Raw genomic sequence first — 23,088 nt, forward strand, 5'->3', positions numbered from 1 at the left:
TTCTTTGTTGCCCAGGCTGGAGTGCAGTGGAGTGATCACAGCTCACTGCAGCCTTGACCTCCTGGGCTCAAGCCATCCTCCTATTAATACCTCAGCTTCCCGAGTAGCTGGGACCACAGGAACATGCTGCCATGCTAATTTTTAATTTTTTTTTTTTTGTAGAGGTAAGGTCTCACTATGTTGGCCAGGCTGGTCTCAAACTCCTGGGTTCAAGGGATCTTCCCACCTCAGCCTCAGTGCTAGGATTACAGGCATCAGTTAAGTATAATTTTAATATTATATACTATAGTCTACGTTTAAAAAATATTAACTCAAATGTTGTATATAAAACACTCAAATGCCCAACCATCACAGATAATTGCAATTTCACCATAGAAAGCTGAATAATTTTGTCTATAAGAATGCAAGTAAATGTGAACATTTCTTAGGCTATAAAGCACTGTCATAGCCTGGAAAACAAGATAATATTAGGCTTTTCACAAATGGCAAGAATGATATTAAATGCATTAATATAAGCAAAAGTATGTAGCAGAGTGCCTGACACATTGGTTTCTTTATTATTATTATTATTATTATTTTTGAGACAGAGTCTCACTCTGTTGCCCAGGCTGGAGTGCAGTGATGCAATCTCAGCTCACCGCAACCTCTGCCTCCCAGGTTCAAGCAATTCTCCTGCCTCAGCCTCCTGAGTAGCTGGGATTACAGGCACCCACCACCACGCCTGGCTAATTTTTATATTTTTAGTAGAGATGAGGTTTCACCATGCCAGGCTAGTCTCGAACTCCTGACCTCAGGTGATCCACCCGCCTCGGCCTCCCAAAGTGCTGGGATTACAGGCGTGAGCCACTGCACCCAGCCAACATACTTGTTTTAACCTTAATGTTCAGGCTAAAGACGGCCAGAGATAAATATAAAGTCCTGTGGTGCATCCTGGGTCTACTATGTGTTTCTTGCCGGTATCTAACACTACTTTGGAAGGTTGAGTATGTGCAGGAAAGGTCCATTTGATATTCGATGATTCCAAGAGGCTGCTGGTTCCTTGGGTGACTCTGTGTTGAGCCTGAGGGCAGCTCTGCTGCTGTCTCATGATAGTAAGACCACGTAAGAACTCACTGTTTAAGCTTTACTGACTGAAAAAAAGACGAAGCTTGTAATGACTCTGGAATTATCATTCAAGTCAATTTATATGCATTGATGCAGTCTCATACACTGTACTCAGCCTTCTTCTGGGCTGCTCACTGCACATATGCTGCAGAGGCTTTGGAGATGCTGTGGTCAGAAGGAAACTTAGTGAACAGAACAGTTCCATTCCTGAGAAAGGCAAGGATTTTTTTTTTTTATCCTGCCACCAAAAGTTTGTAATAGATGGGATAAATAGCAACCCTACATTATACCCCAATTTTTGCTTTCAGAAAGAAAGACATAGCCTTGCAGATTTGAAGGTTCTTAGATATAGTAAGCATTAAAGGACTGGACTTCTCTGTTGTTGGCCTATATATTATTATTATATTATTATTATACTGTCTCTTTTTTTCCTTATGAGAGCTAGCGCTGCTGGTCAAACCTGAGTTCCTGAAACCTTTAACCCTACTCAGCCAATACAACCGATAACATTCGTGAAGGTATAGTTAGATCCAAACTTTATGGAGCGTGAAGATTATGCAGTTTGAGAGGCCCTCTTCAAAATAATAGACAAAATTAGTTTCATTTCTTAGAAGGGGCCCAAGCAATGTGAAGCACTGAAGCTTAACATTTGTTAGCTTTATGGATAAGTCTGTCACTACTAAGGAAATTTATGAAAGTAAAATAATTAATGAATGTAAAATAATACCAAAAATATATATTATATGTGTGTGTGGTTTCATATATATATATATTTATATATATATATGAGAAACAAAAAACAACATATTCATAGGAACACTATTTCTGTCTGAGGTTTTGTCTCCTATCTCCTATATAGAATGTAGTGAGTTAGATTGGACCATCTAAATGGTCAAATTTGAATCTCAGATTATACAATTTTTTTTTTTTTTTGAGACAGAGTCTCACTCAATTACCCACGCTGGAGTACAGTGGCGCCATCTCAGCTCACTGCAACCTCTGCCTCCTGGGTTCAAGCGATTCTCCTGCCTCAGCCTCCCGAGTAGCTGGGACTACAGGCACCCACCACCACACCCAGCTAATTTTTGGATTTTTAGTAGAAACAGGGTATTGGCCAGGCTGGTCGAACTCCTGACCTTGTGATCCGCCTGCCTCGACCTCCCAAAGAACTGGGATTACAAGCGTGAGCCACCGTGCCTGGCCTGTAATTCTTATACAAAATGAGGTAGAGAGAAATGTGCTAGAGTGGAAAAGAGCAAGTCCAAATACCTAAACTTGAGCTGGCCTGGATTACTAACCTAGACACTTCCCTGAGTGAGGATCAGACCTATTTTACCTAAGCCTCCTAAAAGAGAGGACACCGAGAGAGAGATCACTCCGATGAGTTCCATTTACCTTTGAAAGCATCTTCCTAAAACAGTGTAGATTATCCTTCCTTCTATAGGGTGAGGGGCCAGGCAAGAGCCCTTCTGTGTGGCAGAGCTAAGCCGCAGAGCAAAGCCAGTTGGCTAGGTGGTAGAGGGACATGCAGGCTACAGAAGCAAACATGGTTTTCTGTCTTCCCCGTCTCCAGACTACAAAATTAATCCTTCCATTTACCCAATATCACTTTCCTAAAATTTAGAAACTATTGATATTTATTTTACTGAAGTTTTTGGATTGTTTGCTCTGATTGATCAAGATGTTTAATTCATCTGCTACTAATGTAGCATTAGTTCCAAAAAACAAAAACTCAGTCTAAAAGAACAGGGGTAAAAAAACTTATGGGCTGAGAACTGGAAGTACAGCTCTGTGTCTCTCTTTCATGGGTTGGTTTCTACTTCCCTCTGTGTTTCTGTTCATTGTCTTCCTGGTGGCTGACTTCCGCTTACAGTTTCTGCTCCCTTTTAACTTCTGTGTGCACATGACATGGACTTGTTATGGTACTATGCTAGGTGCTGGAAACAGCAGTGAGTAAGGCAGCCCTGACTTTTCAGCCCCTCATAGGACCCACAGTAGGGCAGGCAATAAACACACACACACACACACAGAGTTGTGATGTGCTATGAAACAAATTTATCAGATACAATGAAAGCTTTCATTAAGGCAGTGTAATTTAAACTGTGGATCATGATCTATGAGTGGGTCATGAAATCTATCTAGTGGCTTAAGACCAGTATTTTTAACAAAATAAATAATAAAAAGTCCTAGTAAATCACAGATAATAAGGATAAGTATTCTTTTGTGAAGCTTTGATTTCCATTTACATTGTCAGTGAATAAACATATAAATCCAGGGGCTTATAGAGTATGCTTTCAAGAGGAAAGATAGACAATAAACAAGATAAATTAATAAAGCATAGAATATATTATAAGATGACAAGAAACTGAAAAACAAAAGAACAAGGAAGAAGAGTATATAAAATGTGAAGGGTGGGGATTAACATTTTAAAAAGGGTAGCCAGAGGAGACTTATTTGGGAAAGCACCTTGTGGTTAAAGATCTTAAAGAATTGAGGGAGTTAGCCATATGGATACTTGGAGGAGGAACATTCCAGGCAAAAGGAATAGTTGGTGCAAAGGCCCTGAGTGTGGCTGGCCAGTCTGAAGAGAAGCAAGGCCAACATGACTGAAGGGGAGTGCATGGGGAGGACTAGCAGGTGACGGGGAAAGAGGGTGAGTCAGGGTTGGCAGGGCAAATCATGTAAGGCTATGTGTTTTGTAGTAGGTAGGGCCTTGGTTTTGACTCTGAGATGGGAAGTCATTGGATGGCATTGAGCAAAAAAGTGACATCTGATTTATGTTTTAATAGGATCACTTTGGCTGCAGGATTGAGAATAGTTTTAAGGAAGGCAAAGGCAGAATTAGGATTACTAGAATGTAAACTCCATTAAAACTAAGTTTTTATACGTTTATTCACTTTGTATCCCTAATGCTTTATAATAGTGACTGGCAGATAGACATAATCGTCTAAGAATGCATATTTGCATGTATGTGCACCAGATCATGATATGAAATATATTCCCTATGGTGGATCAAGGTCAAAAGGATTGAAAACCCCTGTCTTAAAACTGACCTAGTCTTGGATCTCAGGAAAGGGATTCTCTGGGAATTGACCTTTTTTAGGCTGAGATCTGAAGAATGAACAGGAGGACATGGAGGTGTCAGAGAAAAGATTTTTTCAGAAGTTGTAAATTTGAGAATCCTCAGCACATGCATAGTATTTGAAGCTCTCAGCAGGTGTTTTTGTCTGTATGAAAGTAAGGAGCTAAATTAAAGCCATTGCTAACCGCCTCCACTTTCTGTTTCTTATTTTGTATGCTCATTTCCTGTAACATTCGTCCTGTTGAAAAATAGCATATAGTAGTCATTTATTTTTTTAAAAGTATAAATCTTGAAGGATGCTTCCTGTCTCACATCATAGAAGTAGGAAAAGTCAGTGAATTTGATATTCAAATTTAGTTTATTTAAATGAGTAAGAAGATTCACGGATATTTTAGGTATGCCACATTTTCTGAGGCTGTATCTTTTTACCTCTGAGTCTGTGATTCAATTTTGAATACTCAGAATATGCTTCTGCTATACAAGTATTTGTATGAGTTATATCATCTGCCCAAGGGACTGGCAATGATTTTCTTTTTTTTTTTTTTTTTTTTTTTTTTTTGAGACGGAGTCTCGCTCTGTAGCCCGGGCTGGAGTGCAGTGGCCGGGTCTCAGCTCACTGCAAGCTCCGCCTCCCGGGTTCACGCCATTCTCCGGCCTCAGCCTCCCGAGTAGCTGGGACTACAGGCGCTGCCACCTCGCCCGGCTATTTTTTGTATTTCTTAGTAGAGATGGGGTTTCACCGTGTTAGCCAGGATGGTCTCGATCTCCTGACCTCGTGATCCGCCCATCTCGGCCTCCCAAAGTGCTGGGATTACAGGCTTGAGCCACCGCGCCCGGCCTCTTTTTTTTTTTTATTTAAATTTTTTTTTTTTATTTTGGGGACTTTTGGGAAGGCATGATTGTGTGTTGAAATGTGAGAATGACATGAGATTTGGGAGAGGCTGGGGTGGATTGATATGGTTTAGCTCTGTATCCCCACAGGGCAAAATAGGGACAGCAAGTCCTGAAGGAGAGGAGGCTCATGCTTACATATCTGAGATAACAACTGTTTCCAAGAACTTTCTAAAACTCCTTTCACTTCTTTCATACATCGTTTGATAAGATTTATCACAAGACCGCCGGGAACTGTGGCTCATGCCTATAATCCCAGCACTTTGGGAGGCTGAGGCGGGCTGATCACTTGAGGTCAGGAGTTTGAGACCAGCCTGGCCAACACGGTGAAACCCCGTCTCTACTAAAAATGCAAAAATTAGCCAGGTGTGGTGGCATGCGCCTGTAATCCTAGCTACTCAGGAGGCTTTGGCAAGAGATGTGCTTGAACCTGGGAGGTGAAGGTTGCAGTGAGCTGAGAGCGCGCTACTGTACTCCAGCCTGGGTGACAGAGTGAGACTCCATCTCAAAAAAAAAAAAAAAAAAGATTTGTCACAAGACATTCTTTAAGGCTGCAGTGATTAAGTTAAGCTATTCCTGGAAAAACATTTGCCCAGTAATGGCATTTCTATCAATGAACTAACAGCAACTCTGGCTTAGAAACTCTATGACCAATGAGCCATTTCTAAGCAGCGTATGTAAATCTTTTTTCTAGTAAAGGCTCTCCTTACCCTTTCTTCACTGAATGCACTGGTGATTTGCCATGTCATGCATTCCAGATTATAATCCTTATTTCTATGCCCAAGTAAACTCAACATATTTAGAGATAATTTTCTCTAGCGTCTTTTGACAACCTCATGAGGCCCCACCTCCCAACACTATTGCATTGGGAGTTAAGTTTTCAACACATGAAATTTGGGGGACACAGTCAACTATATCACTTTGTCTGCCACTATTGGAATCAGATATCCACACTGTGTTTTTTTTAAAAAAAGAATCAAATCTTTCTTTTTTTTTTTGAGATGGAGTCTTGCTCTCTTGCCCAGGCTGGACTGCAGTGTCACCATCTCGGCTCACTGCAACCTCTGTCTTCTGGGTTCAAGTGATTCTCCTGCCTCAGCCTCCTGAGGAGCTGGAATTACAGGCGCACACCACCATGCCCAGCAAATTTTTGTAATTTTAGTAGAGACAGGATTTCACCATGTTGGTCAGGCTGGTCTCAAACTCCTGACCTCAGGTGATCCACCCACCTCAGCCTCCCAAAGTGCTGGGATTATAGGCATGAGTCACCATGCCTGACCCGAATCTTTTAATTAATTAATTGATTGATTTATTAACAGATGTGGACTCACTCTGTCACTCAGGCTGGGGTGCAGTGGTGCAATCATAGATCATAGCTGAACTCCTGGACTCAAGTGATCTTGCTGCCTCAGCCTCCCAAGTAGTTAGGATTATAGGTGCATACCACCATGCCCGGCGAATTTATTTTTTGTAGAGATGGGTCTTGCTGTTTTGTCCAGGCTGGTCTTGAACTCCTAGCTTCAAGTGATCCTTCTGTTTTGGCCTCTCAGAGCACTGGGATTGCAGGTGTGGGCCATTGCACCTGGCCTGAATCTTTCACTTAATGCTACACCCCCTCTTCCCACAACCCACTTTAAAAAAAAATCAAATATTAAGTTTGCAAATTTATGTTTATTTTATAAAAGTGAAGACAACTTTATTTTATGGCAAATGTTACCCTACTTTCTTGAACTGATTAAGAAAAAAGTGATTTCTTCCTCATTAGTATAGTGGTATTAAAATAAAAAGAAGAAAAAAGAAAATAAAATTACTTCTTAAGTGATCTCCTCATTAAATAAAAATGCAAAGTATTTCCTCTTCAGTGCAGAGAAGACCTCTTAAAGTATATTGTCCAAAAAGGAGGAGAAAACTTTTTACCTGTAGCTTTCCCCTTTGGGGATTTCTCATTGTTTCAGGTCACTACCATTTACCTTGTTTCCTTCAGAGATAGGCGCCTTCCTTTAAAACTTTAATCCAAATGTTGACAAAACCCTGAATCTCCCACTAGTTATGCTCTGTGCACATGTAAGTGTATGCATACACACACATTCACATACACGCTTTTAAAAAATGTTGAGTTCATACAAATATCAATAATTGCATTCACATGCCACAGGGTCTTTCTTATTCTCCCTCATTCCATATCTGTATCTCTCTTCTCCCTCATGGAGACCATGGCTCTCAGTGGGATCACTCAGCTACAACTTCTACCCGTCTGCCAGAGTTATCCAACAGAATTGAGCCTCAACTGTCCACAACTATAATCTGCTTGATGAAGGTAACATTATCGGTTTTCTTTTTTCCCTTCCCTGGATCACTGCTCTATTCCTCTACTGGTGCTTCTGGGACTCAATTCCCAAGTAAACTACCTATATTCAAATTCTTGTCTCAGTACATGCTTCTGGGGAAACACCATGTAAGTCACACCCCCTACTCACTAACCTACTGATCCCAAGTACCAAGAAATGGTCTTGTAAAAACTACACATATACAAATGGTCTTGTAAAAACTATAATATTCAAAGCATAATATTACATTAGCAATATAATAAGATATATCTAGACAGTAAAATATAGTACAAATCTAGGAAGAAAAACTTTACTTTCTCATGATCATATTTTAATACTCAGTTATTTCCAGTTATCATAAAACATAATTGTATTAATATTAGTTTTGTTTATGAGTTATAGTGTGTACAGCTAAAAGAAGAAAAAAATGAAAGAAAGCAAGAAAGGAAGCGGTGAGAAAATAGAAGACAAGAAGGGAGAGAAAAAATAAATCTACCTACAGGGTGAATGTTCTGTTTTTAAGTGGCCTTTGTGATTCATAAACACTAGCAATGTGTCATTTGATCCACAGATCCGTGCCTCCAAGGAGCAAATGTAGGAATAAATGAATGCTAAGGCCCTGATTTTGATCTCATGCAAAAAGGAGGTAATATGACTTCATCAAATGAGCTGTTTGTGAATAAACAAATGAATTGAAAAAACTTGATTTCCTGTCATCTTTGGTTCAATTTTGGGATAGAAAGGAATAAAAACAGGAGATTTCTTAGATCAGTACCAGTTTAGTAAGAACAGCTCTTCACATGACATAACAAAACAGCTCTCAACCTTTCAAAGAAAAAAACAATGCAAGTCTTTGCTCCAAATCTATACAGAAGTAAATCACTATTATAATAGTCATAGAACTCTGTGAGCCTAATATAAAGAAATCTGTATTTAAGAGCTCAATTATGATTTCAAAATTAATTGAAGGCCAGGTGCGGTGGCTCACACCTGAAATCTCAGCACTTTGGGAGGCCGAGGCAGGCAGATCACCTGAGATCAGGAGTTCAAGACCAGCCTGCCTAACATGATGAAACCCTGTCTCTACAAAAAATACAAAAATTAGCTGGGCATGGTGGCAGGTGCCTGTAATCCCACATATTAGGGAGGCTAAGGCAGGAGAATCGCTTGAACCTGGGAGGCGGATGTTTCAGTGAGCTGAGATGACACCACTGCACTCCAGCCTGGGTGACAGAGAGGGACTCCGTCTCAAAAAAAAGAAAAAAAGAATATATATATATACATATATATGAGATAGATATATACAGGATAGGTATTTGCAAAAGTATTGGAAATTAAAAAATTTATGGAATACGTATTTACAAGCATATTCACAATAAGACTTCTTATATACAGTCAACTTTATTTTAAAAGCAAAAATGACATAAATGAGTGAGAGAGAGCCAAGTGTTGTAGAGTAGAAACGCTCTTTGAGCTCTTATATTTGTTTATACAGAAATTTTCTTCATAAAGAGACTTTTGGTGAAGAACAGTGAGTACAGTTATTTACAAAGTTGTCTTTTAATTCAAACAATGAGTTTAACTGAAAAGGTTGAAAATCGAGTGATTTCCTAAATCAGGAAGAAGTTGAATCCCAGAATAGAACAATAATAAATGCTGAAATTGAGGCAGTAATTAATAGCTTACTCACCAAAAAAAGCCCAGGACCAGACGGATTCACAGCCAAATTCCACCAGAGGTACAAAGAGGAGCTGGTGCAATTCCTTCTGAAACTATTCCAAACAATAGAAAAAGATGAAGTCCTCCCTAACTAATTTTATGAGGCCAGCATCATCCTGGTTCCAAAACCTGGCAGAGACACAACAAAAAAGCAACATTTCAGGCCAATATCCCTGATGAGTGTAAATGCAAAAATCCTCAATAAAATACTGGCAAACCAAATACAGCAGCACACCACAAAGCTTATCCACCACAATCAAGTCGTCTTCATCCCTAAAATACAAGGTTGGTTCAACATATGCAAATCAATAAACATAATCCATCACATAAAGAGAACCAATGACAAAATCCACATGATTATCACAATAGATACAGAAAAGGCCTTAGGTAAAATTCAACACCCTTTCATGCTAAAACTCTCAATAAACTAGGTATCGATGGAACATATCTCAAAATAATAAGAGCTGTTTATGAAAACCCATAGCTAATATCATACTGAATAGGCAAAAGCTGGAAGCATTTGAAAACCGTCACAAGACAAGGATGCCCTCTCTCACCTCTCCTATTCAACATAGTATTGCAAGTTCTGGTCAGGGTAGTCAAGTCAGAGAAAGAAATAAATGGTATTCAAATAGGAAGAGAGGAAGTCAAATTGTCTCTGTCTGCAGATGACATGATTGTATATTTAGAAAACCCCATCATCTCAGCCTCAAAACTCCTTAAGCTGATAAACAACTTCAGCAAAGTCTCAGGATACAAAATCAATGTGCAAAAATCACAGGCATTCGTATACTCCGATAATAGACAAACAGAGAGTCATATCATGAATGAACCCCATTCACAATTGCTGCAAAGGAAATAAGGAATACAACTTACAAGGGATGTGAAGGACCTCCTCAAGGAGAACTACAAACCACTGCTCAAGGAAATAAGAGAGGACACAAATGGAAAAACATTCCATGCTCATGGATAGGAAGAATCAATATTGTGAAAATGGCCATCCTGCCCAAAGTAATTGATAGATTCAATGTTATTCCCATGAAGCTACCACTGACTTTCTTCACAGAACTAGAAAAAACTACTTTAAATTTCATATGGAACCGAAAAAGAGCCCATATAGCCAAGACAAACCTAAGCAAAAAGAAGAAAGCTGGAGGCATCACACTACCTGACTTCAAACTATACTACAAGGCTACAGTAACCAAAACAGCATGGTACTGGTACTAAAACAGTATATATACCAGTGGAGCAGAACAGAGGCCTCAGAAGTAACACCACACACCTACAACCATCTGATCTTTGACAAACCTGACAAAAACCTGACAATAGGGAAAGGATTCCCTATTTAATAAATGGTATTGGGAAAACTGGCTAGCCATATGCAGAAAAGAGAAACTGGATCCCTTCCTTACACCTTATACAAAAATTAACTTAAATGGATTAAAGACTTAAACATAAAACCTAAAACCATAAAAACCCTAGAAGAAAACCTAGGCAGTACCATTCAGGACATCAGCATGGGCAGAGACTTTATAACTAAAACACTAAAAGCAATTGCAACAAAAGCCAAAATTGACAAATGGGATCTAATTAAACTAAAGAGCTTCTTCTCAGCAAAATAAACTATCATCAGAGTGAACGGACGACCTACAGACTGGGAGAAGATTTTTGCAATCTATCCATCAGACAAAGGTCTAATATCCAGAATCTAAAAGGAACTTAAACAAATTTACAAGAAAAAAAACAAACAATTCCATCAAAAAGTGGGCAAAGGATATGAATAGACACTTTTCAAAAGAAGACACTATTGGTGGGAGTGTAAATTAGTTCAACCACTGTGGAAGACAGTGTGGCAATTCCTCAAGGATCTAGAACCAGAAATACCATTTGACCCAGCAATACCATTACTGAGTATATACCCAAAGGATTATAAATCAAGAAATACCATTTGACCCAGCAATACCATTACTGAGTATATACCCAAAGGATTATAAATCATTCTACTATAAAGACACACACACACGTATGTTTTTTGTGGCACTGTTAACAATAGGAAAGACTTAGAACCAACCCAAATGCCCATTAATGATAGACTGGATAAAGAAAATGGGGCACACATACACCATGGAATACTATGCAGCTATAAAAGAAGAATGAGTTCATGTCCTTTGCAGGGACATGGATGAAGCTGGAAACCATCATCCTCAGCAAACTAACACAGCAACAGAAAACCAAACACCACATGTTCTCACTCATAAATGGGAGTTGAACAATGAGAACACATGGACACAGGGAGGGGAATATAACACACTGGAGCCTGTCAGGGAGTGAGGGGAAAGGGGAGGGAGACCATTAGGACAAATACCTAATGCATGGGGGACATAAAACCTAGATGACAGGTTGATAGGTGCAGCAAACCACCACGGCACATGTATACCTATGTAACCAACCTGCACGTTTAGCACAGGTATCCCAGAACTTAAAGTAAAAATAAAGTAAGTAAATAAATAAATAAGAAAATTGAGTGATTCCTTTGTTAATCTCTGAGGTACCCTTTTCCTCCCAGTTCTTCCTCTTCATGTCCCTAGCCATGTCTGGGGTGTTATGAATGGATCATTCTCTTGGAACCATTTCCTTGTTTGACTCTCACCTGCCATTTGAACAACTGAAATCTCAAATAAGTCATGTGAAACAACCTCAAATTTGCTATAGCTATTGGATATGGCTGTTGTCCTTCACTCATGAAGGACTAGCTTTATAGCTCCTACCTGGATTCTGAGATAAAGAGACCTGGATTCAAGTCCTGGCTCTGTCACTACTTTTGGTGAATGATTAAAGACATCTTGACAGTAGAAGTTCTCTCTAGGTTGTTTGGATGAATTAGCTGAAGCTGGGGCCTCCTCTCCTTTTGCCAGTGAAAGCGGCTATGTCTGAAACAACTTCTCTTGGTACCTGTTGCTCCCTTTCTTCCAGTGGGCAGAACTGTGACTAAAATCAACTTTCCATAGGAACTAATGAGCAGTGTTGCCAGATGACTGGCACCTAAATTCAGACCATTTAGTGTCTCAGACCAGACTTTATGTCCCTTGCTTATAATTCCACTTTCATCTTGCCCTATAAAGGGGAGAGGAACAAAGGTGGATTCCTCTCTTTAAGCACAGCCTTGTTATGCATCCAGCTGCACCCTGGCCCTACTTAGCTCACTCACCTCTTTGCAAGATGCCCAGAGAATAGGGTAACCCTTCTGCCTGTGGCATACACACCCAGTGATACTGCAGATGTTTGCAAGAGCCCTTGGCTGGCAGCATGACATTTTACTTTTGTGACCCTTAGTTTCCTCATCTGTGAAAATGAAAAATACAATACAGTCTTCCCTCATATCAGGGGGAGGATTAGTTCCAGGACCCCTGTGGATGCCAAAAGCCACTGATGCTTAAGTCTCTCATATAAATAAATGAGTCTCTCATATAAATAAAATGGCATAGTATTTGCATATAACCTATGCACATGGTCCTGTATACTTTAAATCATCTCTAGGTTACTTATAATCCATAATACAATGTAAATGCTGTGTAAATAGTTGTTCTATATATATATGTCTTTAACATTTGTATTGTTTTTCATTTTAAAACTATTTTTGATCTATGTTTGGTTGACTCTGTGGATGTGAAACTTACAGATAAGGAGGGCCAACTGTACCTCACAGGATTGTTTTCAAAGTTAAATTTATCTATTCATTCAACTAGTGTTTGGTTAACTCTTATGTAAAAGTTTGCTGCACAGATTAAAATAAATCACCTTTGAGAGAGTTGTTGTGTTATCAAAAGGGTATGGACTTGTGAGTCACGTATTTGGCTTCACATACATTCCAACTTTGTTGTTTTGAGCCCCTGTGACCTTTAGTAAGGTGTGAGTATTAAATGAAATGATGTCTATAAAAGGATCAAGTACACACATGTACATGCTCAATAAATTGTTAACTTGCTTTCCTGCTCCCCTGCCTTTCCTCCTCCCTTCCTCTTTTTTTTTTTTTTTCAGAGATGGGGTCTCACTTTGTGACCCAGCCTGGAGTGCAGTGGTGTGATCATAGCTCACTGTAACCTTGAACTCCTGGGAACTCATGAGCTCAAGGGATCATCCTGCTTCAGCCTCCTGAGTAGATGGAACCACATGTGTGTTCCACCATGCCTGGCTAATTAAAAAAAAATTCTTTCTGTAGAGATACAGTCTTGCTTTGTTGCCCTGGCTGGTCTTGAATTCCTGGTTCCAAGCAATCCTACCCGCTAGACCTCCCAAAATGCTGGGATTATAGTTGTGAGCCACTATGCCTGGCCCCCACCTTCCTCTTTACTTCCACGCATGCTTGCTTGCTTGTTTCTTATTCTATTCTGATTCTCCTTCAATCTTCCCCCTATCTGGACTCTTTCCCCCTCCAAATTTCCCCCTAACTGACATGCTATGTTTTCTCAAACTCAACAAATTCTCAATATGCAGTAGAGAATAAAGGATTAAATTCATAGTGAATGTGGGCCTGGGACTGGGTGCATTTTCGGGACCTACTACATATGGAAAGGTTGGGCAATGAACATCCATCCTTGTGATAGCTGCTAAAGGTCATCAATAAGTGCAGTAATGCTTACTTCAGTCGTCATCAGATTTGTATGTTTATGCAAATCTGGGCTGTTCTTTGCTTCCCTCTTCTGGTGAGTTTCTTTCTTTCTTTCTTTCTTTCTTTCTTTCTTTCTTTCTTTCTTTCTTTCTTTCTTTCTTTCTTTCTTTCTTTCTTTTTTAATTTCTTCTGAGAGCAGCTGTAAAGCTGTAATTTGGAGGGACGTAGTAAACAAGTCAGTAATTCTAGAGTAGCATCCAATATCTACCATCTTCCTGGCTCTCCTTCTTGCAACTGAGGCAGTATTGTTATTTCCCACAATGGACTTGCTGACATCAACGGAGCCGGAAAGACTAGGCAAAATTGAGACTTAGAATTAGATATTCTATTGAGGCACTAGGTAAGTAGAGCCCAACTGAGATGATAAGTTCTGTAGGGATAGAGGAGGGACTCTCTCCGTAAGGATCTAACTTAAATGACTTCACGTTCCAGGCAAGTAAGTAAACCAGTAAAGGGGCAGATATACAGTAGGGAGTACTAGAGACTATGGAGAACTGGGGAATATATGTCTGGCCTAAGGACATTCAAATGTAAACATTTCAAACATTGAATGTTGCAAACCAAATATGTTAGCGGGCTAAATATGCCCTACCCACCATCGGTTTGCAACCTCCTCAAGACTTACAGAACTTGGTCTCTAGGGAAAACAGCAACAGGTAGTAGTGGTGAGCCAGAAAATGGTTCCTATCAGGAAGGTTCACACAGGTGTAACAGGAGTAACCTGAGCATGAGTGTTGTTATGGCATGCAATATGGGAAAAGTAAGCCAGCAGTTAACAGGGACCCAGTTCCACGGATGAGAGTGGCAGGAGGCAGGGCTCAGTGAAGGGCTCTAAGTCCTCTGTGGTGGCAGAGGGAACAAGACAATTTCCAACCAGGAAGGCCTAGGTTATGAATATGGTAATTGTTATGGGAAATCAGAACAAGGATGCAACAAATGACAACATCACGTATCACTTATTACTGAATCACTAGCATATTGAATGTAAATCCCTTACAATATTTTTATTGCTTCTTAAAAACTGATTTTTAAAATTCTTTATTATAGAACATTCAGAAAATATGAAAAAGCACAATAAAAAAATAACTTTTGGGCTGTCCTACCTGAGGAAAGGCAGCACTGTTTCCAAAGCTTGGAGCCAGGCAGGGAATCAAGAACTTCTCTCTTGGGAAGAGGACTTTGGAGTATGGGGACAGGAAACTAGACTGGGAGCCAGAAATGGGCTGGGCAGCCTTTATGAATTATCTATAGCAGAACTGATTTCAGACTCTTTAAGATTATTTATCATAATTTTTTTATTTGAAATATTGTAATTAGGATGGCTGGGCACGGTGGCTTATGCCTGTGATTGCAGCACTTCGGGAGGCCCAGGCAGGTGGATCATCTGAGGTCAGGAGTTTGAGACTAGCCTGGCCAACATGGTGAAATTCCTGTCTCTACTGAAAATACAAAAATTAGCCAGGCATGGTGGTGGGGCCTGTAATCCCAGTTACTCAGGAAGCTGAGGTGGCAGAAGCACTTGAACCCGGAGGTTGCAGTAAGCCTAGATCACACCACTGTACTGCAGCCTGGGTGACAGAGAAAGGTTCCATGAAACAAAGAAAGAAAGAAAGAAAGAAAGAAAGAAAGAAAGAAAGAAAGAAAGAAAGAAAGAAAGAAAGAAAGAAAGAAAGAAAGAAAGGGAAAGAAGGAAAGAAGGAAGGAAAGAAGGAAGGGAGGAAGGGAGGAAGAAAGGAAGGAAAAGAAGGAAGGAAGGAGGAAGGAAGTAAGGAAGAAAGGAAGGAAGGAAAGAAAATAAAGAAAATAAATATTGTAGTTATATTGTAGTTAGGAGCCAGAATATAAAACTTAGCTCTTATCTAGTCAGATCTTTAGTATTCATAATACACCTTCATCTTTTTAAGGAGGTATGAACTATCAGGATGTCAAATATTCATATCTTACCAAAATCCATGTCCTTAATTTCTCTTTCAGGGTTATGGACTATTCTGGATTATATATACACTACTGATCTTCCACATTATGGATTATACTGTTTTAGAATAATTCTGGTTTAACTGAATATATGCATAGCAGATTATGAATCTTTTAAATCTTCAATTATTAGTCTGTTTTATGTAACAGTTATGGGTCACTGTATGTGTTTTTAGTATAGGAGTAACTTTTTTGTTTTAGAGACAGAGTATTGTTCTGTTGCCCAGGCTGGAGTACAGTGGCACAATCACAGCTCACTGCAGCTTCCAACTTCTGGACTCACGTGATTCTTCTGCCTCAGACTTCCAAGTAGCTGGGACTACAGGGACGAATCCCCACAGCCGGCTTAGAGTGACTTTCTAAGGGTAAATAACAAGTCAATTGAGACTGTAATTATATGACTTGGGGCAAAATTAACTGTTGGCAGCTGACTTGTTACCATATTTAATTTTAATTTTGGAGCTTGTATTCAAAAGCTATTATATGAATATAAGAATAAATGCTTTTTTTAATAAAAAAGATTATTTTAGAAGAGAAACATGATATCTAGAAGAGAAACATTTCAACTTACTATTCTTTGGGCTATACTTAAACTGCACTCACATCTCTCATAAAATAAACAAAATCAATCAACCATCATATGCTCATATAATGGCATTTTCAGTGAATAGGGGTATTGTGTAGAACATGTCCCAAAATGTAAAAGCTAAGATTTCCCATGTGTGGCTGCCACAATAACTCTACTCATGCATTCTAACATCTGATAGTCTAACATTATTTCTATATTTAGTTTTTCTTTAAACTTCCCCCCTTTTTTTTTTCTGCTTTAGCAATTTTTAAACTTCCTCCTGCAAAAAGGTTGTAAAAACATGTATGTTGCTTGTACAACATAACCATTATCTCTTTGGAAACTTGGAAAAATATATAGTAAAATTAGTGAGAAATGGAATTATAAGCATTCTTTTTTTTTTCTTTTGATGTAGTCTCACTCTGTCACCCAGACTGGAGTGCAGTGGCACAATCTCGGCTCATTGCAACCTCCGCCTCGCAGGTTCAAGAGGTTCTCCTGCCTCAGCCTCCTGAGTAGCTGGGATTACAGGTGCACGCCAGCACACCCAAGTAATTTTTGTATTTTTAGTAGAGAAGGGGTTTCACCATGTTGGCCAGGCTCGTCTTGAACTCCAGATCTCAGGTGATCCATCTACCTCGGCCTCCCAAAGTGCTGGGATTACAGGCATGAGCTACCACCCTCAGCCCAAGCATTCTTTCTTTTTCTTTTTCTTTTTTCTGTTCTTTTTTTTTTTTTTTTTTTTTTTGAGACAGAGTTTCGCTCTTGTTGTCCAGGCTGGAGTGCAATGGCACGATCTTGGCTCACCGCAACCTCCGCCTCCGGGGTTCAAGCGATTCTCCTGCCTCAGCCTCCCGAGAAGCTGGGATTACAGTCATGTGCCACCACGCCTGGCTATTTTGTATTTTTAGTAGAGACAGGGTTTCACCATGTTGGTCAGGTTGGTCTTGAACTCTCGACCCCAGGTGGTCCACCCGCCTCGGCCTCCCAAAGTGCTGGGAATGCCAGGCATATTTTCCCCATAGTTTTAGCTCAAGGTATTCCATAGTTACTGCCAAAAGAAACAATGGTAAACATCTATAGCTGAATCAACAGTGAATATTTAATGGATTAGTTAAGAAATAGTGACTCAGGAAATATAAACTTTAATCTTAGCTATTTCTGATGTAATTTCATGATGTCAGCCATTCATTTTACTCTACGTTATTTTGATTTTGTATCTCATAAAATGTGGGAAACTGCTAGTAAATAACTATTCAACAATGTGGGAAGGATGAAAAAGGCTTTATGATGTCACAGAAAGAGCAGTCGGCCAGGAATTAGATCTGACTTCTAAACTTAGTCTTTTCACTTAAGATTGCCATGTTACTTTAGACAAGCCATTTCATTTTTCAGAGACTGTAATTTTCTTCATCTATCAGATACAGGTAATAATACATATCTTATTTTTATCTTAAGGCTGTAGGGAAGTACAAAATTAAATAGTGTTGGTAAAAGGACTTTACAAATTGCAAAGTTATAATTTCAGAAATAACACCAGGGCTTTGATATAGTACCATTTGCTACAGCATGGAATTCAACATAATGCTGCTCTCTTTCAGATTGAAAGGGGTATGCCAGTGGCAAGGCTATATCATATTCATCTCTGCAGGAATTTCTAGGTTGGTATGATGAAATTCAAAGGATATTTATTTTAGAATTCTGACTCATTTCTGTTAACTCATACATATACTATTTCAATGATTTACTTTTGTTTTGAGAATTACTAGATTTTCCCCTAATTCATTTGTTCTCCATTCCTTTCTCCACCAACTCCCACCCCCACAAATAGTAAACTAAAAACAGATGTTCTTGTTTTTCTTTTATGAGATAGGCTCTCACTCTATCACCCAGACTGGAGTGCAGTAGTGCAATCTTGGCTTATTGCAGCCTCGACCTCCTGGGCTCAAGCAATCCTCCTGCCGCAGCCTCCCGAGTAGCTGGTACCACAGGTGCGAGCCACCATGCCCAGCTAATTTTTTGGTTTTTGTAGAGACAGGGTTTTGCCGAGTTACCCAGGCTAGTCTCAAACTTCTGGCCTCAAGTGACCCTCCTCCCTCGCCTCCTAAAGTGCTGGGATTACAGGCAGGCGCCGCTGCACCCGGCTCTGAAAACAGATGTTTATAGAAGAACCAATGGTCATTTTTGTGTTCCAGATCTGTTAAAAGTTTACAGTACAATCAAAGGGATTTGAAAAGATCTCATGGAGCTATTCCAGCTTTAGTAAAGGCTATATATAGGAAAATGATGGCTCATTTTATTTGCTGCCCCTTCTGAAATCAGGCAAACAGTAGGTATTTGTAAGACACACTTGAATGCCTGTTTTTTAAAAAATCAAAATCACATGGAATAATACCACCATTTATTTAAAATCTTTGTTTTTATCTCTGACTTTTTCATAATATAGCCATGCTCTCTCTCTCATATATATATATATATATATATGTATATACACATACCTATACACATATATATGAATGTGTACTTGATACCTTGATGTGGTACTTTAAACATAGCACGAACAAAACAGAATTCTTGGTATCCCATTTTGCCACCCCTCTCCTCCAGACGTGTTGATCACCCCAGTCTTCTCTATCTCATGTGATGATACCATTATCACTCAGTTACTCCAGTCCAAAATCTATGTTTCCCATGATTCTCTTTCATTTAGCCTATATGTTTAAACCATCAGCTAATCTCTTGACTTTAAAACATATTTAATCTGTGCATTTCTTTCCATCTGTTTTCATCCTATTACAAAGCAATATCTGTCTCTCTCTCTCTCCCCCTATACACACACACACACACGCACACACACACACAAACTTTTTGCCATTTAAGAATAAGTTGCAGACATGCTACTTCATTATCCCAAAATACTTCAGTGTTTAATTCCCAAATACAAGGACATTCTGTTATACCGTGGGGGCTTGGTTCTATATACCACTGCCTTCTGTCAAATCTTTCACTAGTAACTTAAAATATCTGGTTCTTAGCTTCTTTAAGTATAAGGTTATACAAGATTATCACTGAGGAGCCCAGTGGTTCTAGAATTTCATAATTATATAAGGATGGTTTGTGTCCCCATATTTTAGTCTCAGACTGAATTCTAGCACCATTCTGAGGCTCTTTGTTAATAGTTAGGTTCACTACATGAAGGGCGGGTTGTTGGAAGACAGTTCTTAATTTTAAGGTTCTTTCAGGCTACCATAGAAACTCACATACAGGGTTGTTGCTCTGGAGGAAGCAGATGAGCAAAAGTGCCTCTTTCTGCTCAAGGATCTTGACTCTGTGTATACTGATTATGGAACTTGAACATTAAAACCCAAAATCTACTAATAATTGTTTTCCAACATTTTCTCTCAAGGCTTTAAGGATAAAAAGCAAAAGGCAACTGCCAGGATGCTTTTAAATGAAGTTATACTTCTGTCTACACTTCAATTCAAAACAGAATAATTCAAAAGGAGAGATAAATTCAGGGCTTATGACTTTTAGTTATTGGCTAGAATGAGGAGATAACAGATGACATGTTAGACCAAGGTGCTTCCTAGGGCTCAAAATTTCAAGAGGGGATGTTCCTCAAGGAATTCCAAGGTTGAGATTTTTATCTCCTTAGATAGTTTAACATACAGAACAATATCCATAAGCCTAGACTATTGATATCAGCTTTGGAATCCCTGATGAGAGGTAGTGTGAGTTGCCACAGACAAATAGGAGGCTATCTTCCATTACCTCTTTGTGGTGCCTTCCCATCTGTTGTCTTTGAGCTTTGCTTTTCTCTCACTCGCTCCTCATTTCTTACCCCTATTGACAAATGTTTTATTTAGCATTATAGATGTTACGGGAAGTCAGGGAGCCCGAACAGAGTGACTGGCTAAAGCCGCAGTGGAAGAACATAAATTGTGAAGATTTCATGGACATTTATTAGTTCCCCAAATTAATACTTCTATAATTTCTTACATCTCTCTTTACTGCAATCTCTGAACATAAATTGTGAAGATTTCATGGACACTTATCACTTCCCCAATCAATACCCTTGTGATTTCCTATGCCTGTCTTGACTTTAATCTCTTAATCCCGTCATCTTCGTAAGCTGAGGAGGATGAACGTCACCTCGGGACCCTGTGATGATTGCGTTAACTGCATAAATTGTTTGTAGAGCATGTGTGTTTGAACAATACTGGGCACCTTGAAAAAAGGAACAGGATAACAACAATGTTCAGGGAACAAGGGAGATGGCCTTGGACTCTGACTGCTGGTGAACCAGGCGGAACAGAGCCATATTTCTATTCTTTCAAAAGCAAATAGGAGAAATATCACTGAATTCTTTTTCTCAGCAAGGAATATCCCTGAGAAAGAGAATGCGCCCTGAGGGTAGGTCTATAGACGGCCCCCTCAAGGCGGCCACCTTTTACTGTCGAAGCCAAAGGGATGAAATAAGCCCTGGTCTCCTGTAGTGCTCCCAGGTCTATTAGGATGAGGAAATTCCTGCCTAATAAATTTTGGTCAGACAGGTTGCCTGCTCTCAAACCCTGTCTCCTGATAAGATGTTATCAATGACAATGTGTGCCCGAAACTTCATTAGCAATTTTAATTTCGCTCCATCTGGAGGTCCTGTGATCTCGCCCTACCTCCACTTGCTTTGTGATATTTTATTACCTTGTGAAGTATGTGATCTCTGTGATCCACACCCTATTCGTGCACTCCCTCTCCTTTTGAAAATTGCTAATAAAAACTTGCTGGTTTTACAGCTCAGGGAGCACCACGGAATCTGCCAACGCGTGATGTCTTCCCTGGACACCCAGCTTTAAAATTTCTCTCTTGCACTCTTTCCCTTTATTTCTCAAACCAGCCGAGACACTCAGGAAATAGAAAAGAATCCACAATAAATATCAGGGGTGGGGTTTTCCCCTGACAATAGATAATTATTTTATTATTATTCCAGTCTCCTAATGCCAAACATTTTCAGTAAATAATTTTCATTCTCATCCCTCTGGGTAATTACAAAAGTAAACTTCTTTAACATAGTTCTATCATAGCACAAGTGGGAGGAAGAAAGAGAAGGAGGAGATGGTTCTTCCTACTGGTCCTAAAAATGCTCTTGAGTGATAGCTATACAATCAAGGGTAATATTAAAACATTTAAGAATCAGTACCACTTAGGATTCATCTGACCAATTGTAGTGGATGCAAATAGCAGGGCTGGATTAGGGTTCTAGAGGCCTCCTTCTGTGCTAACCTTTCCTCTTTGGTGCTGGATCAAAAGTAGGAAAAGTGGGGCTCCAGGCAGGAGATACTGCAAATCAGGTTTTTGGTCACATCTGTGCACATTCGCTGATTATCAGGTCTGTGTTCAATGGTCTCAAGATGTAACTTCTCCAAATCTTTTCTTCCTCCATATCAGCAACCACTTCCAAGTTAAAGATATATCTGCTCCTTATGGGTGGGAGTGTAGTAGCAGATTTTTAAAAAAATCTTTAAAAAAAAATTTACTGAAAATACAGATGGGATCTTGCTGTGTTGCCCAGTCTCATCTTGAACTCCTGGGCTCAAGCGATCATCCCACTTTGGTCTCCCAAAGTGCTGGGATTATAAACATGAGCCATGGTGCCTGGTTTAGTAGTAGATTTTATCAGGTGTTTTAAAATTTTGTTTACATTGGTCTTGGATACAAATGTTTTATGGTTTTATTAATCAAATAAACATTTTTTGTTTATGCTTTTGTTGCACTGCCTTTATGGTTATAAAGACCTTTCCTATAGAGATATCAAACAAATACTAAGGTATATTTTTTCTGAATTTACAAAATATGATATCTTTTTTTTTTTTTTTTCAGATGAAGTCTCACTCTGTTGCCAGGCTGGACTGCAGTGGCATGATCTGGGCTCACTGCAACCTCCACCTCCCAGGTTCAACTCATTCTTCTGCCTCAGCCTTCTGAGTATCTTGGACTACAGGTGTGTGCCACCATGCCCAGCTCATGTTTTGTATTTTTAGTAGAGATGGGGTTTCACCACGTTGGCCAGGATGACCTCGAACTGCAGACCTCGTGATCCACCCACCTCAACCTCCCATGCTTGGCCTGGTAGTATCATTTTTAAATTCAACTTTTTCTCTGTGACCTGTTTTTTTTTTTTTTTTAATGTCATGTTTAGTTCTAACTTGCTTTTTATCCAAAGATTCCATTTTCCCAACATCATACTTTTTTTTCACTGTTTTAAAATTTTTTAATTTTAAGGAATCTTAGTCTAAAACAAAAAAAAATTAATAAAATCATAGGTTTATTTCAATATTTGAAAATATCTTCAGTAACATTCCACTCAGCAGGTAGATAACCACAAAGTTTTTGCCTAAGGAAGGGTGCAAATGGAATTTAACATTGTCTTACTGTACTATGTAGAATACAAACTGTGAAGACAAGGAAATTAAAAAATTCCATTTTTTTTCCTCCTACATCATTTTTGCTGAAGAACTGCTCACTTAACATCCTAGGAACAATCTTGTTGAGATTTGTCACCACTATGTAAAAGGGATGAACCTTTATCCTAAGCATAATGAATGTGACACTGCCTACATCCATCCTGTGGGACAGCTAAAAGAATGAGCCCCAGCATCACACATGCCAACCAGTCTACCAGAGCAATCATCCATATAACTATGGAATTTCCAATTCTGGAAATGGCTCATAGCAAAACTGAATTTTCTATTCTGTTCAT

The 23,088-nt window shown here is 39.3% G+C and overlaps 1 long non-coding RNA gene across 3 annotated transcripts; it reads left to right on the forward strand.

The window, feature by feature from the left end:
• Positions 1-23,088, forward strand: LOC105500023 (uncharacterized). 3 transcript variants are annotated; one of them, XR_011624751.1, is made up of 6 exons: positions 1-1,622; positions 7,288-7,394; positions 15,968-16,131; positions 17,936-17,995; positions 22,209-22,329; positions 22,843-23,088. It is a non-coding gene; the product is annotated as an uncharacterized lncRNA (long non-coding RNA). The 3 variants fall into 3 exon arrangements; XR_011624750.1 differs by lacking the exon at positions 1-1,622 and having other exon boundaries at positions 6,759-7,394; XR_011624752.1 differs by lacking the exon at positions 1-1,622 and having other exon boundaries at positions 6,759-7,394; positions 22,209-22,281; positions 22,370-23,088.

Source organism: Macaca nemestrina, chromosome 6, assembly GCF_043159975.1.
Source record: "Macaca nemestrina isolate mMacNem1 chromosome 6, mMacNem.hap1, whole genome shotgun sequence".
In the NCBI taxonomy this organism is placed as follows: domain Eukaryota; kingdom Metazoa; phylum Chordata; class Mammalia; order Primates; family Cercopithecidae; genus Macaca; species Macaca nemestrina.